This window comes from Microcebus murinus, chromosome 16 (assembly GCF_040939455.1).
Source record: "Microcebus murinus isolate Inina chromosome 16, M.murinus_Inina_mat1.0, whole genome shotgun sequence".
In the NCBI taxonomy this organism is placed as follows: Eukaryota; Metazoa; Chordata; class Mammalia; order Primates; family Cheirogaleidae; genus Microcebus; species Microcebus murinus.
Genome location: NC_134119.1, coordinates 66,298,782 through 66,317,648, shown reverse-complemented (window position 1 = coordinate 66,317,648; position 18,867 = coordinate 66,298,782). Strand labels below are relative to the sequence as shown.

At 51.2% G+C, this 18,867-nt stretch overlaps 1 long non-coding RNA gene across 1 annotated transcript; it reads left to right on the top strand.

The window, feature by feature from the left end:
* Nucleotides 1-16,448: 16,448 nt before the first annotated feature.
* On the top strand, nucleotides 16,449-17,278 carry LOC142861176 (uncharacterized). The gene is made up of 2 exons (XR_012912561.1): nucleotides 16,449-16,744; nucleotides 16,958-17,278. It is a non-coding gene; the product is annotated as an uncharacterized LOC142861176 (long non-coding RNA).
* The last annotated feature ends 1,589 nt before the right edge of the window (nucleotides 17,279-18,867 follow it).

Here is an 18,867-nt window from a genome sequence, read left to right as displayed (position 1 = left end):
TTGTCTCTGTCCCTGTCTGTGTCTCCTCTCGTCTGTCCTTCTGCATATATCGCCCTGCGCTCCTGGGTCCCACGTGGGGCTGCTCGAGACACACACACACACACACACACACACACACACACACACACACACACTCACTCAGTAATCCCTCCTGTGGCTGGGTCATTCTATGCACCATAAGGGGCCTTTTCTTCCTCCTCCCCCTCCCCCAAGCCCCCTGCTAGGAGGGGTTAAGCCTGCTGGCCTGGCTGGGGAATCAGGGCAGGCCTCATTAGCTTGAAGAGCCAGGGGTGACAGCAAGACAGGGAGGGGCCACCTGACCCTCGGTGGCCCAGTCAGGAGGCCCTGATGGGAAAATCCAGTCCTGGAACAGACCCTCTGGAGCAGGGAAGGAAGGTTGGCTGTCTGGGGACAGGAGGAGAAAACAGGTCCTTGCGAGAGGGAGAAGGTGTCAGCAACTCTAAGTCACCTCCCCTGGGAATTTCGGCATTTTTTTGGCTCTGGGGATGGGGGTGCAGAGAGGTGGGTTTCAGATGATCGTGCATGTGGCCCTGGGGTCAATTAAGCTGAATCAAAGTCTGTGTCCCTCCTCTTATCTGGGTCACCTGAGGCAAGTTGATTTCTTTCTCATCGACACCCACTGGCTCAAGCAGAAATCTGAGCCTTCAGCCTGGTCCCCAACCCCCTCTTTTCACCCAACCTGTCCCATACATCCATAAACCCTGTGATCTCTTCCATTAGATCATTGTCCTACTGAAAACTACAAAAGCACTGCTGGGAGAAATCGAAGAAGACCCAAGTCAGCAGGGAAATATACCATGTTCATGGATTGGCATACTCAACATTATTAAGACGTCAGTTCTTCCCAAACTAGTCTTTTGCTTCACTGCAATCCCAATCAGAGTCTCAGCAGGATTTTTCTGCAAAAATTGACAAACTGATTCCGAAGTTTCTATGGAAATATAAAAGATCTAGAAAAATCAAAATAGTCTTAGGGGGAGGGGGGGAACAAGTTGAAGAACTCATACTACCTGACTCTGAGACTAATTGTAACGTCCATGACTATAGCAGGAAGGAGTGGGGTTAGACTTTGGCGGTCCCCAGGGCCTGTGGGATGCTGGAACATCCTTGGATTGGATTGTTGATGGGTTTCAGTCCACACTCTACTGCAGGACTGTGGGCCTCCTCACGCCTGCACCCCTTACCTTCCCTAGCACGGTCACCCTACTTTATTTTATGCAAAACTCTTGACACCTCGTTTCTTGTCTGCCCCTGGTCAGGAGGGCTGGCACCTTGCCTGTCTTGTATTCCCAGTGCCTGGGACAGTGTCAGACACAAAGCAGGTGCTCGATAAACAGGGATGGAATGAATGCATGAATGGAAGTAGGACAGAGCGGGTAGAGTGACTCAAAGAAAAAAGGTGAAGCCGGGCACGGTGGCTCACGCCTATAATCCTAGCATTACAGGCGTGAGCGGGTGTATTGCTCCAGGTCAGGAGTTCGAAACCAGCCTGAGCAAGAGCGAGACCCTGTCTCTACTATAAATAGAAAGAAATTAATTGGCCAACTAATATATATAGAAAAAATTAGCCAGGCATGGTGGCGCATGCCTGTAGTCCCAGCTACTCGGGAGGCTGAGGCAGGAGGATTGCTTGAGCCCAGGAGATTGAGGTTGCTGTGAGCTAGGCTGACGCCACGGGACTCACTCTAGCCTGGGCAACAAAGCGAGACTCTGTCTCAAAAAAAAAAAAAAGAGGAAAGAAAAGAGCTGTGATGGGGTTTTACCGAAAGGCCCAAGGGCTTGTGACAGCAGCAGAGCAAGGTCAGACGGTGGGGCTGCCACTGATATCTGAAACTCTACCTGCTTCAATGATCACATCATCCCTGAGTCGATTAGTCCAGGCCCTAACTGTGCCATGAACCCAAGTTTTCCCCATGTCTCATGTCTGGTAGTGGGAACATCCACTCAGCTCCTTGTCCCCACTGGACAGAGTGGCCATGGGGGTGGCAGAGGGAGGCTGGAGGGCTGACAAGGGAGGGCCTCAAACGTGGCAGAGCAGGGGGTGGCCTTGCCAAGGGCTGATGTGTGGGCTCGTGCCCCTGGGCTTACACCACGCCCTTTTCTCGCTGTGTGGCCTTGGGGCCTTCATGTAGTCTCAGCCTCTTGATCTGCAAAGTGGGGACAATGATGAGTTGTCATCACGATCCTATCAGATGAGCCTCGAGACACCTGTGTCACAGGCCTGGCCCATGGTGGGGTCAGGGGAGGGCTTGGCCTCATCCCACTTCCAGGGAGCCCAGGTAGATTTGGGGGTGAAGGGTGGGGCTCTGGGCCCAGAGAGGTTTGGATTCCACCCCTGGTTCTGCCACTCATCACCCGTGTGACCTCAGGAATTGACAGAACCTCTGCTAGCCTCAGTTTCCTCATCTGAGAAATGGACCTCTGGGCTCCGTGGGGCTGTGGTGAGCGTCCTAAGAGGCCGTGTAGCCTGGGGGTCAGGAGGGCACAGGCTGTGGGGACAGGTGCTGACTCAGTCCTGGCCTTGCCACTGATGTGTGTGACAAAAGCGGACACTCAGCTTGTCTGAGCCTCAGTTTCCTGCTCTGTGCAGTGGGGCTGACACTAGGAGCTACTCATAGGCAGTCTGCACTGGGTTATTGTTCCCCAAGCTCTGGGCCCCAAGGTCCTGGGTGCACACGGTGTCTGAGCAGTGGGGAACCCCCGGAGATCCTTACTGTCATCAGCTGCCTGACCTGAGATGGGCACCTTCCTTCCTGCCGGGCTCAGTTTCCCCACCTGTAGAATGGGCTAATCGACATGCCTGCCCCACAGCAGGTGGTTGTGAGTGTTCAGCCCTCACCTGTGAGGGCCGCTGCTCAGGTGGGAACCCGGCCCCCGTGATGCTGAACACCTGAGCTCTGAGACCAGCCTCAAGGTGGACCCCCGGGACAGGGACCCTGGCGACCCTCACTGCCCCCGTTGAGATCACGAAACATCATGCCTTGAAATCCAACCAGTTTGTAGAAGCCTTGGGCATTTCAAAAGTGAGGATGGCAACTAATCTATCAACAAATAACACAGGGCTCACGTTCCTCAGTCATAAGAGAAATGCAAATTAAAAGCTAGTAGTGATAACTCCATGTCCCACCAGGATGGCTAAAATGAAAGACTGATAATACCGTGTGTTGGCAAGGACGTGGCGCAATTGGAATTCTCACATACTGCAAGTAAAGTATTAAACTGTAGCCCCCTTTGCAAACTGGTTTGGCAGTGTTTTTATAAATCAAATATATGCCTACTATATGACCCAGCACTTTCATTCCTTGGTATGTACCCAACAGAAATTGGTCTTCTTTCACCAAAAAGACAAAGAACAAGAACTTCCTAGCACCAGTCTTCCCAATAGTCCCAAATTGGAAGCTACCCACATGCCTGTCTAGCAGAATAAGCAAGTTCCTTCTTTTTTGTTGTTGTTTTTTTTTTTTCCTTTTCTTTTTTCTTTTTTTTTTTCATATGAAACAAAACAGAGGCATAGCAAGTTACTCCTGCTCCATCCACATAGAACAATCTGCCCAGAGACGGGTCTACACCTCCTTGGTCACAGGATTTTCTTATGTTCTTAAATATCATTGAATACCCAAAGAGCATTTGTTTATATCAGTTATAGCTATTGCCATTTACCTTAAGAAACATTAAAATTGAGAAACAAAATAATCTATTCAACCCATTTAAAATAACTGAAATAAATTCATGACACGTTAACATAAAATGGCATGTTTTTTAATGAAAAACAAATAACCACATTTTCCAAAATGAAATGTTAGTGAGAAGAGCGACATTGTTTATAGTCTTGCTCTTGCCAATCTCTTTAATGTCAGGCCCAGTTGAAAACAGCTAGATTCTCATAGCTGCTACCACGTTGGGTCTGTTGAGATCTCTTACAGGCTCTGGAAAACTCCACTGTCAACCAGTGATGTAAGGAAGGGAAACATGGAAAATATTAGCATTATTACGACGATAATTGTGGTGTCACCAGGCTTGTGTGATGGTCTTGATGGTCCCCAGGAGTCCTCGGACCCCCTTTACGAACAACTGCCAGCCAAGCCAGGGCACAGCGGCTCACGCCTATAGTCCCAGCACTATGGGAGGCAGGAAGCTCACTGGAGGCCAGGAGTTCGAGACCAGCCTGGTTAATAGAAACAGAACATGTCTCAATAAAAAAATTAAAAAATTTAGCCGGACATGGTGGCACACGCCTGTAGTCCCAGCTACTCGAGAGACTGAGACAGGAGGATCACTTGAGCCCAAGAGTTTGAGGAAATAAAGAAGACTTTCCCCAAGTCCCCAAGACACACCCCAGGGTCCTCCCCAGCTCTTGAAATTTGAAGCAACTGAGGATCCAAAGAGCTTCTGTTGATATCAGTTATATCTATTGCTACCAACTGTATTAGAAATTAAAACTGTGGAATTTTTAAAATATTTTTAAATATTTTAAACTTCATTTAAAATGTCCTTTGGCCAGTCGTGGTGGCTCACGCCTGTAATCCTAGCACTCTGGGAGGCCGAGCCGGGCGGATTGCTCAAGGTCAGGAGTTCGAAACCACCCTGAGCAAGAGCGGGACCCTGTCTCTACTATAAATAGAAAGAAATTAATTGGCCAACTAATATGTATAGAAAAAATTAGCCGGGCATGGTGGTGCATGCCTCTAGTCCCAGCTACCTGGGAGGCTGAGGCAGGAGGATCGCTTGAGCCCAGGAGTTTGAGGTTGCTGTGAGCTAGGCTGACGCCACGGCACTCACTCTAGCCTGGGCAACAGAGTGAGACTCTGTCTCTAAAAAAATAAAAAAAAATTAAAAATAAAGTGTCCTTTGAATTTTGTATCACATTTTTTTGCAACATGCTTTGCATCAGGGAGAGACCCCAGGGCGGGGCAATATTTCTAACCCTAACAATATTTGTACCTCCATAATATGATGAAATAAAAGGGGAAAAAAAAACACAAAGATGCTGGCGTCCTTCTACCCCCTCCAACCCGGGTTGTGCGGGTGTGAGCGGGTGTGCGCGCCCCGGCCCCGCGCCCTCTGCCGCCCCCTGGTGGCCGCCCCGGCGCCGCGGTCTCCGCACAGCCGTTCTCTGACCCCGTCCTGGGCCGGGTTAGCAAATGTCCCAATCCTCTTAGGCCAGCCGGCCCCGCAGAGCAGAGACGGAATTAGATCGGATTTGGGGGGGGCGGGGGCCAGGACATGATGAAAACTCCTTCTGCTTATCAGACGGAGCCCGCAAGGGGACGGGCACGGCACAGCTCACACACTGAGACCCCGTGAGGGGCAGCCAGAAGGGGAAACTGAGGGATGGGGGGTAGGCGTGGCGCGGAAGGGGGAACAGAGGGGCAGGAAGAAGGGGACACAACGGGGTAGAGAGGGGACCTGGAAGCTGAGATGTCTTGTATGTGTGTATATATATATATATATATATATATATATATATATATACTAAGAAACAGTGACAGAAGGCTGAGATGTCTTGCTCCCTGTGACTGGGAAGTGTGTCCCCAGCGTGGCTGTCACCTCCACAGGCACTTTAGTGTCCAACGCCTCTGCCTGCACTTTTGGAACATCTCCCCTGTCTGTAGGACCTTATTTTCTCATCCAAAATTATTCATTCTTGGCATGTGTGGGGTTTTTGTTGTTGTTGTTGTTTTTGTTGTTTTTTTGAGACAGAGTCTCGCTTTGTTGCCCAGGCTAGAGTGAGTGCCGTGGCGTCAGCCTAGCTCACAGCAACCTCAAACTCCTGGGCTCGAGCGATCCTCCTGCCTCAGCCTCCCGAGTAGCTGGGACTACAGGCATGCACCACCATGCCCGGCTGATTTTTTCTGTATATATTAGTTGGTCAATTAATTTCTTTCTATTTATAGTAGAGACGGGGTCTCGCTCTTGCTCAGGCTGGTTTCGAACTCCTGACTTTCGATGATCCGCCCTCCTCGGCCTCCCAGAGTGCTAGGATTACAGGCGTGAGCCACTGCGCTGGGCCTTGTGTGTTTTTATAGGGACAGGTGTTGGCAGTTCATCCTTTCCCTCCAGCTGGGGAAGCCGGAGCCCCGGCGCTGGGGCCCGGAGCTGTCCAGAACAGAGGGGCAGGCAGAGCACCTGTTTTCCTTCTGACATCTGATAAAGGCTCTGGGCCTCTCCCTCCCCCCCCCCAGGACCCCATTCCCGGACCTCACAGATTCCACGAATCACATTCTTTCTAGAACCTTCCAAATAGGTGAGGGTGAGACATTGAGAGGAACTTCCAGAGACAGCCAACTCTTCCCACGTTCCTAGCACCTTGCAGGGAATATTTGGACTCACCCCACCGCACCCCCCACCCAGATTAGATCAGAGACCCGGTGAAGCCTTTGCAAAGCCACCTCCCTTCGAAGTGCTGATGCGAGTTCAACTTTTGACATTCTTCGCTGTGATCCTGTGGTCCTGCCTTCCCCTTGGACGGTGCGCTCCGTGAGGACAGGGACTGTGTGTGCTGACTCGCTGGAGGAACACAGATCAGTCCCTTGAATGGTACCGAACACTTGATAGACATAGTCAGTTCCCATTATTCTCACTGGTTAATTTCTATGAAGTCCCCATGAACTAGCCAGTATAGAACCCTTGCTCCTAGAGGAATATAGGGACAGGTTCCTACAAGCCTCTGTTCACAATGTTGTCCCCAACAGATCAATCCATCACCTTGGTTTAGGTGTACTTCTGTTCAAAGCCACCTCATTTAATATAAATTGTCAGGCTGGGCGCGCTGGCTCACGCCTGTAATCCTAGCACTCTGGGAGGCCGAGCCGGGCGGATTGCTCCAGGTCAGGAGTTCGAGACCAGCCTGAGCAAGAGCGAGACCCCGTCTCTACTATAAATAGAAAGAAATTAATTGGCCAACTAATATATATAGAAAAAATTAGCTGGGCATGGTGGTGCATGCCTGTAGTCCCAGCTACTCAGGAGGCTGAGGCAGAAGGATTGCTTGAGCCCAGGAGTTTGAGGTTGCTGTGAGCTAGGCTGACGCCACGGCACTCACTCTAGCTTGGGCAACAAAGTGAGACTCTGTCTTAAAAAAGAAAAAAAAAAAAACACAATGGCACAAAAATACCTTATGACCCAAGCAGAACCACTCCAAGGTATAGCTGCAAAAGAATTCGATGCAAGGACTCAAACAACTACTTGCACAGGCATGTTTATTGCAGCATTATTCATGAGACTGAAAAACAGAAACAACCTGAGTGTCCATCAGCAGATGAGTGGATCTACAAAATGCGGTATATACATGCAGTGGACTATCATTCAGTCAAAAAAAGGAATGATTTTTTGTTTCGTTTTGGTTTTAGAGACAAGGTCTCACTCTTACCCAGGCTGGAGTCCAGCGTCGTGATCATAGGTCACTGCAACTTTGAACTCCTGGGCTCAAATGGTCTTTGCACCTTAGCCTCCTGAGTGGCTGGGGCGACAGGCACGTGCCACCACACCTGGCTCATTTTTAATTTTTTTGTAGAGACAGGGGTCTCACTATGTTACCCAGGCTGGTCTCAAACTCCTGGCCTCAAGCAATCCTCCCACCTCGGCCTCCCAAAGCGCTGGATATACAGTCGTGAGCCACTGCACCCAGCCAGGAATGAAATTATGATATATGCTACAACATAGATAGACCTTGAACACATGCTCAGTGAAACAAGCCAGACACGGGACAGATATTACATGGTTCCACTTATAATGAGATACTTAGAGTAGTCAAATTCTTAGAGGCAAAAGGTAGAATAGAAGTGACCTGGACTGGGGAGGAGGGAGGGGGAATTATTGTATAATGGGTACAGAGTTTTTATTGGGGATAACAAAATAGTTTTAGGTATAGATGGTGGTAATAGTGTGTAATAGTAATAATATTGTGAATGTATCTGATGCCACTGTGTACGCTGGTTAAAATGATAACTATTGTGTTATGTGTATTTTACCACAATTTTTAAAAAGCACAAAGATACAAAAACAGGGCACTAAATATACCTCAAAAAGGGCATTTGTTTACAGCATAAGAGCTGAAACAAGGCAGAGGGTAGCTCTGTTCGAACTCTGCTGGGAATGTCATGATGGGGTGACTCCATTTTTTTTTTTTTTTTTTTTTTTTTGCTGCTCTGCACATGTCTGAGAATGACTAGGAAAACACACTGAGTGTTGATTTGGGGGTTACAAAGAAGTTTTAGAATGCAAAGAAATTTGCAAATAAGGATTGACAGTATTTCAAGAATGAATGCAACAACAGAAGGAGGCAGACAGCAATGTCTAGACACTAACAGGAGCCCCAGTGACAAAGAGACAGCTGGGCCAGAAAGTTCTAGAAGGCAGGCAGACACCAACCCTGCTCTTTCACCCCCCACCCTCCATCCACCTGACCTTGTCTTGAAAGTCCAAACTCTTCATTGCCCACACATCCTTCATGAGCTCCCACCCTCTAACTAGGTCAAGAGACACGCTCACAACGCAGAGACGGTGGGAACGGGTCCGTGGGCATGTTTGGGGTGGGGGCAAAGATGATTTGACCCTACAGGAAGCCCCAGGGTCAGGGCTTGCAGGGGAAGGAGTGAAGGAGGAGATTAAGGGCCGGGCGGTGGCTCACACCTATAACCCTAGAGCTCTGGAAGGCTAAGGCGGGAAAATTGCTTGAGGTCAGAAGTTCGAGACCCACCTGAACAAGAGTGAGACTCCGCGTCTCTACAAAAAAATAGAAAAATTAGCCAGGCGTCCTGCCTGTAGTCCCAGCTGCTTGGGCGGCTACAGGAGGGTTGTTTCAGCCCAGAAGTTTGAGGTTGCTGTGGGCTGTGATGATGACACTATACTCCATCCAAGGCCACAGAGTGAGACTGTGTCCAAAAAAAAAAAAGAAAAAAAAAAGAGATTAAGGAATTGACCGACAGGGAGAGAGCCATTGTTTCTGTTCTGTGTGAATCAAAAATGGATGGGTTAATCCTTTCCTCTTAGCACGAGTTTCCACTGACTTCACTGCTACTCATCTCTCTCTTGCCCAAGTGGATGCCAGGCGTAGGTGACTTCCCTACATCCATCGAAATCTAGGAATACAGTGGTTGCCTGAGAGGCCCCAAATTCTCGAAGATTCCTGCCCCCACTATTGAGAGTGGCCTCTCTCGGGATTTCCACCCAACCCTGAAGGCGGCAGGAGAACAGAGGGCAGAGGGGGACTTGGGGGGGGGGGCCGAGACAGCATGTCACAGGCCCCAGTGTGGCATCAAAAGCCACAAATTTTTTCTCTTTGCCTACTTGTAAATTAAAAAAGAGAGAGAGCAGTAAGAAAAAGAGAAAATGTTCACTGACTTGATGAGATAAAGACAAAATGGAAGAGAAATTTAAGAATAAATAATTTTAAAAAGAAAATGGACATTCCCCATAATCCTTGGGTGATTGATTTTGGGTGGGTGTTTTATTTTGTTAATTTAAACATGTTATATATGTGTATATGTTTTTGCACGTGCTCATTAAGTATATGCACGAATTGAAATAAACAACATGCCTGAAATAGCACTCAAGATGAAAAACTGCAGGCTCAATCATTTCTTATGTCATTAGCCAGTAACTCTGAGCTTTTCCTATTGCAGACGTGGAGAGATTCGGGAGCAAAAAAGAAAAAAACCAAGAAAAGAAAGCAAAAAACAAGCCAAAAAAAAAAAAAAAGCAAAAGAAAATAATTCTAACGGAGTCCCTGTGTTCAAGACACACTTATTTCTGCAAGAGGAAGACAGACATCCACCACAGAAATAAAACAATATATGCACTAAAAATCATTCATTGTTAGTAATAGTGTTTCCCCCTTTATTCCTTTTTTAACTGTGAATTAGCATGCCATAGTCTAAAGTTGCCACAAATGCCTTCTAGCTGCAGCATATTAGAGAAAGATAAAATTTTAAAGAATTAAGTTGCTGGGGGGAGGGGGGAATGGGCATTTATTGAAAGCTTAAATCTGTACCCCCATAATATGCTGAAATTTTTAAAAAAGGATTAAAAAAATAAGAATTAAGTTGCCACAAAGTATTTAACCATCCTCTTATTCACGAGCCTGAATGAATCCAATTAGCTCCATTAGTTGATATTTCAAATGAATGCTACACTGGACGTCCATATATATTTATGCTTGTTCACATGGGAGCAAGTATTTGTCCCAGGATAAATCTCTTACAATGCAATCAATGAGTCCAGGGGTACTAGATACATTTTTTCCTTTAATAGACGCCAACAAGTCAGTTTCCAAAATCTCCAAACATCTCTGCCAAGCTGCACTCCACCAATGGCAAGAGAAAGCCATTTCCCAGGTTTAGGTGCATGATCCATGTCTTTCTTCTTGGCTGGTCCAGTTGGCAATATAATGAGCATTGCATTAGTTTATATGTATACACACACACACACATATATTTAGAGACAGGGTCTCCCTTTCTCCCTCTGTTGCCCGGGGTTGGAATACAGCCACACAATCACAACTCACTGCAGCCTTGAAGTCCTGGTCTCAAGCGATTTTCCCACCTCAGCCTTCCAAGTAGCTGGGGCTACAAGTGCCAGCCACCTTGCTAGTTTTATACTTTTTAATGATAAGTAATTCACATACATAAAATTCACCCCTTTAAAGTCTACAATTCAATGTTTGGGTTTTTTGTTTTTTTTTTTTTTTTGAGACAGAGTCTTGCTTTGTCGCCCAGGCTAGAGTGAGTGCCATGGCGTCTGCCTAGCTCACAGCAACCTCAATCTCCTGGGCTCAAGCAATCCTGCTGCCTCAGCCTCCCAAGTAGCTGGGACTACAGGCATGCGCCACCATGCCCGGCTAATTTTTTCTATATGTATTAGTTGGCCAATTAATTTCTTTCTATTTATAGTAGAGACGGGGTCTCGCTCTTGCTCAGGCTGGTTTCGAACTCCTGACCTTGAGTGATCCACCCGCCTTGGCCTCCCAGAGAGCTAGGATTACAAGCATGAGCCACCGCGCCCGGCCGGGTTTTTTTTTTTTAATTAAGTATACTGCAAAGTTGCAATATATATGTATATATGCATCAACACAATCAATTTCAGAACATTTTCATTCCCCCCAAGAGAAACTTCATAGCTATTAGCAATAAGTCCCAATTTTTCACTCCCCCCAGCCCCTGGCCATCACTAATCTACTTTCTGTCTTTATGGGTTTACCTATTCTGGACACTTCATATAAATGGAGTCATAACAATATGTGGCCTTTTGTGTCTACTTCACTTAGTGCAATGTTTTTAAGGCTTATGCATGTTGTAGAGCATATCAGTGCTTCGTTCCTTTTCATGATTGAATAATATTCCCCTTGTGTAGTTACATGGCATTTTGTTTATTCACTGACCAGTTGATGGATGTTTTGGTTGTTTCTCCTTTTAGGCTATTGTGGATAATGCTGCCATGAACTTTTTATATTTAAACTTATATTTTCACAAATTAGTATCAGTGAGCCTGTTCATCTATTTACGCCTTTTTTAGCCAAGTAAATAGCCACAGTGAAAAATCTCTGAAGACAGGGACATTGCTCTCATGGTCACCCCTGCACCCAGCGTGTACTGTATATAAAGTGTGTGGCCGGTGTGGTGGCTCACGCCTGTAATCCTAGCACTCTGGGAGCGCGAGGCCAGAGGATCGCTCAAGGTCAGGAGTTCGAGACCAGCCTGAGCAAGATCGAGACCCCCGTCTCTACTATAAATACAAAATTATTTAAATAAAGTGTGACAACATTTGAGATGAGGGACAGTTGATGAATATGGCACCTATATGGGCAGAACTCCAAGGAGCAACTGAAAATAACGCATAGACCTGTGATAACAATGTCTACATTTTATTGAATTTTGGATTTGATAACCTGGGTCGTCTCTGGCTGCCAGGACTGTGACCTGCTCAGTCTCCCTGACCCCTGAGCCCATGCAGGCCCTGCCATGAGGGCAGCCAGGTGTCTGGCAAAGTGGTTGCACCTCTGAGGGGTTGGACTCACATGACCAGCTAGCGGGTCCTGTGTGGCATCAGAAGCTGGTTCACTCACAGGCCACCTGAACGCCCATCAGACCTTTGCCCCATGCCCAGGCACAGGGTCAACTACAAGGAGGGATGGTGGGGGCTAGGGTGGCCTCGAGGGACCAGGGAGGAGGCTGCTGGATCACTCGGGCAGGAGGGCTGGAGGCTGGACAAGGTGGGCATCGAGGGAGGTGGGAGGAGCAGGCAGATTCCCTGGCCTTGGCTCCCGGGGACTGGCTGCCTGGCCTGAGATGGGGACCCTAACATGGGTAATGATGCTCAGTGACGCCCCTCCCCCAGCCCCTGGTGGAATGCCACCTCCCCCTGGGCTAGAGCCCCGTGGGGGTAGAGCAAGGTTGTGATGGCCACTGGGGACAACCAGCCCTGCCCTGCCCCCGCCCCAGAAGCAGTAGCTGCTCAATATTGAAAGGATTAATCAATCATTCGGCTCCTCCAGGGGACAGGGACTGCAGGGTGGGGCAGGAAAGGGAGGGTCCCAGCAGGGTGGGTCTGGGTGGGCATGGAGGTGACATTTACTTAAGCCCTGGGTCCTGAGAGTGCACCATCTGTTTCCGGACACAGCGGGAGCAGTATGGAAGACCCCAGTGATTTCCAGGGTGAGTGGGGGTGGACATGGGGACCTGTGACCTGCGCTGGTCTTGTGGCCCCGGCTGCAGAGTGGCAACTGGGGCGCCCAGAGAGGGACCAGGCTTGTGTAGGATGGGGCTTCCTGCCCTCTAGAGTGGGGAGGACTTAGCGGGTTGGGGGGGGGAGGAAATCCTGCAAGTGAGTTGGGCAGAGGACGGGCACACGGTCCCCTCCCCCCACGTGCCAGGGCCCCTTAGCCCTTGGATGGGAGGGCGGCTGGGGGAGGGCAGAGCAGGCCGCAGGCACCAGCCAGGGGCGAGGAGCCCACCTGCTTGCTTCCCCAGCTGCGGGTCCTAATGCCGCGGGCGTATCATGCTGAGGCCCAGAGAGTGCAGGTCTGGGCGGGCGGTGGAGAGCCGGGGTCTGACCCAGGGCCTCTGGTCGGGGTAGCCACTGCCACCAGGGGCCGCCCCCACCTTAGACCCTGAGTGAGCGCCTAGCCGGGCCCAGGGGACTGGGGGGGGTCCCTAGGGGGCTGGGGGCTGCTTTGGGACTCAACTGACCCTGCTCCCCTCCGTCCGTCAGGGGCCATGGGCCGCCCGCCGACCTCCGGGGCCCAGGGCTGCCCGCCGACCTCAGGGGCCCCGGGCCGCCCGCCGACCTCCGGGGCCCCGGGCAGCACACTGACCTCAGGTGCCCCGGGCAGCACACTGACCTCAGGTGCCCCGGGCAGCACGCCGACCTCGGAGACCCCGGGCAGCACGCCGACCTCAGAGACCCCGGGCCCCACGCCGACCTCCGGGGCCCTGGGCCGCAGGCCGAGCTCGGAGACCCCGGGCCCCACGCCGAACTCAGGGGCCCCGGGCAGCACGCCGACCTCGGGGGCCCCGGGCCCCACGCCGACCTCGGAGACCCCGGGCCGCACGCCGACCTCGGGTGCCCCGGGCAGCACGCCGACCTCGGAGACCCCGGGCCGCACGCCGACCTCGGGGGCCCCGGGCCCCACGCCGACCTCGGGGGCCCCGGGCCCCACGCCGACCTCGGGGGCCCCGGGCCCCACGCCGACCTCGGGGGCCCCGGGCCCCACGCCGACCTCGGGGGTCCCGGGCCCCACGCCGACCTCGGAGACCCCGGGCCCCACGCCGACCTCGGGTGCCCCGGGCAGCACGCCGACCTCGGGTGCCCCGGGCAGCACGCCGACCTCCGGGGCCCTGAAGAAGCAGCGGCGGAAGCGCACGGTCTACACCAAAGAGCAGCAGCAAGAGCTGGAAAGAGAGTTCGAGATGAACAGCCACCCGTCCCTCGCGGACCGAGCAGCCCTGGCTGCACGACTCACGCTGCAGGAGTGCCAAGTGCAGGTCTGCACCCCCTGACAGGACCCCCCCACTGTCACTCTCTGGTCCTCCCTCCCTCCGCGAGGCGCCCCCACCCCACCGGGGCCTAGCTGGCAAGGGGACGCGCTGCGGGGGACCCAGGGCTGCACCCCAGTCCCGCTTCCGCCTGCGCTGGCACGCACCCCCAACACCATGGGCCCAGACTGTGGCTCTCGGGCCTCCCGGCGGGGGACCTCAGAGTTCCCCTGTGACCCCAGGGACCCTGTCCCACAGAGCCTCCCAGGTCCTGGGCTCCTGGCAGCCAGGCCTGCCCGGGCACCCTCCACTCGAGAGGCCTGAAGCGTGTCTCACACCGCCTCCCCCCTCTGTCCCCCACCCCGACACACCCAGGTGTGGTTCAAGAACCGGAGGGCCAAACAAGCCAGAGGACATCGGCTCCAGCAACGACAGCAGGGAGGAGGCGCAGCCTGCGAGCCCGCCTGCCCCGGAGCCCCAGCCCCAAAGGACCCGGTGATCGCGGAGGACCCAGGTTTGCAGAACCGCGCTCTGCCCGGCCCCTCGGGAGTCTTCCCTGCAGCCGGACCCGCCCTCTACAGCCTCCACCAGGCCTGGGAGGGCCCCGGGCACCGCGCCCAGGAGGGCGTCCTGTGTGCCACAGGTCCAGGCCAGGGCTCAATTTCTCGCCCACATCCAAACCCTTATTCAGGCCTATTCCCAGCCCCAGCCCCACTCCAAGGCCCAATGCCAAGCCCAGGCCCATCTGCAGGCCCATCCCAGAGCCAATTCCAGGACTCACTGCTAAACCCAATCCCAACCCAAACCCCACGCCCATTGCTGAGCCAATGCCAGGGCACAATCCCAGGCCCAAGCCCAAACTCAATCTCAACCCGAACCCCAGGCCCAACCCAAACCCCAAGCCCGTTCCCAGGCCAATTCCAGGGTTCATTCCCAGGCCCAAGTCCAGACCCAACTCCAGGCCAATAGCATCCTCTGAGCCCCAGTGCCTCCAACTCAACACATTTATCCTCTGACGTCACAGAGCCCTTCTCACCCCAAGACCCCTTGGGAGTCTCCTCGGGCTCCAACACCATGTCTGGGCCCCAGGAGGAGGATGACTTTGTGGACGAAAATGACTCAGGCCCCAGGCGGTGACCGGAGTTATAGGGGATCCTGCCTGCAAAGCCGTCTTCACCGCTGGGCCCTTTCTGCAGGTGAATGTGCCACTTTTTACCTAGTCTGCTGCCAAGGTTCCAATTTGCTGCCTTTACTGTGCACCCTGCTACGAATGTCCCCACCAGTCCCCTGGGTGGAGCCTGAGCATTTCTTGGCACTGGGAGAGAATCGCTGCTCGTGGGAATGTTTAGCGATAGCCAGGAGCTTCCTAAAGGGCTTTTCCCAGCGCTTCTGGGGGTCAGCGCCCCCCCTTCGGGTTTTGTGACTTTAATGTTTGCTGTACTATGGACTTGTGACTTGGTTGTGGTCTTAATATGAATGTCCCCAATGACAGAGATTGAGATATTCCGCACATGTTCATTGAACATTAAAAATCCTCATAATGTGTCACTTTTGTATGTTTTTCTTTATTTGAATTCTCATATTCTTTTTTTTTTTCTTTTTTTGAGACAGAGTCTCACTCTGTTGCCCAGGCTAGAGTGAGTGCCGTGGCGTCAGCCTAGCTCACAGCAACCTCAAACTCCTGGGCTCAAGCGATCCTCCTGCCTCAGCCTCCCGAGTAGCTGGGGCTACAGGCATGTGCCACCATGCCCGGCTAACTTATATATATATAAATTTTTTTTTTTTTTTTTTTTAAGTAGAGACAGGGTCTTGCTCTTGCTCAGACTGGTCTCGAGAACTCCCGAATTCAACCCATCCGCCCGCCTCGGCCTCCTAGAGTGCTAGGATTACAGGCGTGAGCCACCCCGCCCGGCCTGTATCTACAAAATTTTTAATTTGGGTTCTTGGGTCTCTAGCTCCTTTCATCAATACCACCCTGCCCCTTCCCTCTGCCCTCTCCTTTCCTGCATCTTTTGCCCGTCCCCTGTGGCCATCCTGGCCCCTGAGTCTTCCCACAGCCAGGTTCCCTGACCCAGTCCTGTTCTCATTTAGCAAATGCTCCAATCCTCTTAGGTCAGGACAGCCTCAGCAAAACATAGGGAGAATTAGTGGGGATTTGGAGGAACATGTGAGAGGCTGAGGTTGGGGGTGGGGACAGACCACCTGGATATAATGAAAAAACCTTCCCGCTTAACAGAGAGACCCTGGCAGGAATGAAACAGACTGAGACCCCACAAACAGACGGAGGGGCAGGAAGAGAGGGAAACTGAGGCACAGGAGTTTCTTGCCCTCGAAACCAGAACAGGCAGGGTCCCCCCCAGCATGTGTCACTTTCCATGCGATAGCAGCTGCCCTATGTGCTCTAATAACCTTAGCAAAGGTCCCTCGAGGTTGGCAGCCTTTAATCTCTTTGCCTAGGCAGGGTTACACTGAACATCAGCATGTTTAAGTGCCTTTCTGAGCAGACAGAAAATACCCAAACTGAGCATCCTTCTGGCCGCCCAGCCGGAGGACGGAGAGCACAGCCTTTAACCCCTCTACTCTCATCGAGCTGTGACGAGCCCGTCTGCTTCTTGGACTATTTGGAGAAAGACGTGTGAACAGCTGGACATTTCTGACACCGAGTAGCAACTGCGCCTTCTCCCTGCACGTGGAGTCGCGACACTTAGACACCCAGCGCACAGTCTGGCATGCAGGGAGCGCCGAGTAAAGGGGTGACTTTATTCTGTCATTTAGACAACACCCCCCTCCCCTAGCTCTTCCCTCCTCGGACTCATCTCCCCCCTCTCTGCCCTGGGTAGACTCGGGTCCCCCCTTCCCTCTCCTTCCCTGGTCCCTCTCCCTCCCTGGCAGTCCCTGGGCTTCTTCCTAGCAGGTTTCCCTGGCCTTGACCTAGTGGAGCTCATCACCTGCCCCAATCCTCTTAGAGCCAGGCCAGCACCTGCAGAATCCCGGCCAGTCAGAGGAGAGTGGAAGAGAACACGGGACATGCCGGCAGATGATGTCAAAACCCCCCTCAGGCCCCAGCTGGCACGTCCTCACACCACCTGAGTGACAGAGACTTTGGTGACAGCAGCAGGTGCTGCCGGGGGCTCTTGCATCCCCTCCCCCGCATAAGCCCCAGGGAGATGCTGTCCCCAATTTGTCATCAATGACTTGGGCCGCCCCTGAAACGACATGCTGTACCTGTTCACAGACACGCTTGGTCGTCTTTGCACAGTAAATGGAAACAATGTAAAACCTTCCAATTTTTGTTCTCTCTTTTGGCTGCGCTCAGCTCTGGAAATGGGAATAGGATGGATATTCGTTTTTACTACTGTAATCATTCACTTTTGTGTATTTGGAATGTCTTGTTAGAGAAGTGCTTTTATCTTTAAAAACTGTAGCTAGGGGCTGGCTGCAGTGGCTCACGCCTGTAATCCTGGCACTCTGGGAGGCCGAGGCGGGCGGATTGCCCGAGGTCAGGAGTTCGAAACCAGCCTGAGCAAGAGCGAGACCCCGTCTCTACTATAAATAGAAAGAAATTAATTGGCCAACTAATATATAGAGAAAAAATTAGCCGAGCATGGTGGCGCATGCCTGTAGTCCCAGCTACTCGGGAGGCTGAGGCAGGAGGATCGCTTGAGCCCAGGAGTTTGAGGTTGCTGTGAGCTAGGCTGACGCCATGGCACTCACTCTAGCCTGGGCAACAAAGCGAGACCTTGTTTCAAAAAAAAAAAAAAAAAAAAAAAAGATCCCATTAACACTCTTGAAGCTCTGACTCCGGGGAGGAAGGGAGGGGAAAGGCAACACATGTAACCTAAACATTTGTACCCCCATAATATGCCGAAATAAAAAAAAATGTTTTAAAGAGATCCCATTAATAAAATCAGTAAATAAGCCACAAACTTGGAAAACATATTTGTAGTGCGTTTACATGATGAAGAACTCATATCTGGGCTCAATTTTTTAAATCCTACAAATCAACAATAAAAAGACAAGCAGCCTAACTTTTTGAAATGGGCAAAAGACTTGAAGAGACCTCACAAAAGAAGACATACAAAAGGCTGATAAGCACATGACATAATTAGTTATCAGGAAAAGGCATATTAAAACCAAAATGAGCTGCCAATTCACACCCATAGGAATGGCTAAAATCAAAAAGACTGACAATCTTAAGTGTTGGTGAGGATTTGGAGCAACCAGAACTGTCTTTGCTGGTTGGTAAGTGCAAATGGTATAAAACCATTTGGCAGTTTGGGGTTTTGGGGGCTTTTTTTAAAGACAGGGTCTCACTATGTTGCTAAGGTTTATCTCCAACTCCTGCTCTCAAGCGATCCTCCCACCTTGGCCTCCAAAACCGTTGGAATTACAGGTGTGAGCCACCATACCCAGCCCAAAATTTACACAACTTTAAAGCATCAACTTTTCTTGTCTTCTTTCTTTCTTTCTTTCTTTCTTTCTTTCTTTCTTTCTTTCTTTCTTTCTTTCTTTTTTTGTTGTTGTTGTTGTTGTTGAGACAGAGTCTCACTTTGTTGCCCAGGCTAGAGTGAGTGCCGTGGCATCAGCCTAGCTCACAGCAACCTCAAATTCCTGGGCTCAAGCAATCCTCCTGCCTCAGCCTCCCGAGTAGCTGGGACTACAGGCATGCGCCACCATGTCGGGCTAATTTTTTCTATACATATATTAGTTAGCCAATTAATTTCTTTCTATTTATAGTAGAGACGGAGGTCTTGCTCTTGCTCAGGCTGGTTTCGAACTCCTGACCTGGAGCAATCCGCCCGCCTCGGCCTCCCAGAGTGCTAAGATTACAGGCGTGAGCCACCTCGCCCAACCAAAAGCATCAATTTTTTAAAAA